This window comes from Rhinopithecus bieti, unplaced genomic scaffold, assembly GCF_001698545.2.
Source record: "Rhinopithecus bieti isolate Rb0 unplaced genomic scaffold, ASM169854v2 scaffold_48477, whole genome shotgun sequence".
NCBI lineage: Eukaryota > Metazoa > Chordata > Mammalia > Primates > Cercopithecidae > Rhinopithecus > Rhinopithecus bieti.
In genome coordinates this window covers 356,415-356,794 of record NW_016819110.1, presented here as the reverse complement: position 1 = coordinate 356,794, position 380 = coordinate 356,415, and positions in this window count along the sequence as shown.

The window sequence follows — 380 nt, the reverse complement described above, 5'->3', positions numbered from 1 at the left end:
TGATCCACCCACCTCAGCCTCCCAAAGTGCTGGGATTACAGGTGTGAGCCACAGGACTCGGCCCTTTTTTTTTTGAGATGGAGTATCACTCTGTCGCCCAGGCTAGAGTGCAGTGGTGCGATCTCGGCTCACTGCAAGCTCTGCTTCCCAGGTTCACACCATTCTCCTGCCTCAGCCTCCCAAGTAGCTGGGACTACAGGTGCCTGCCACCACGTCCAGCTAATTTTTTGTTTTTTAGTAGAGATGGGGTTTCACCGTGTTAGCCAGGATGACAGAGTATGACTTCTAAGGCTAGATTATAAAAGACACTGTGGCTTCTGCCTTGCTCTCTCTTGAATCACTTGCTCTGGAGGAAGGCAGCTGCCATGTCATGAGGACAC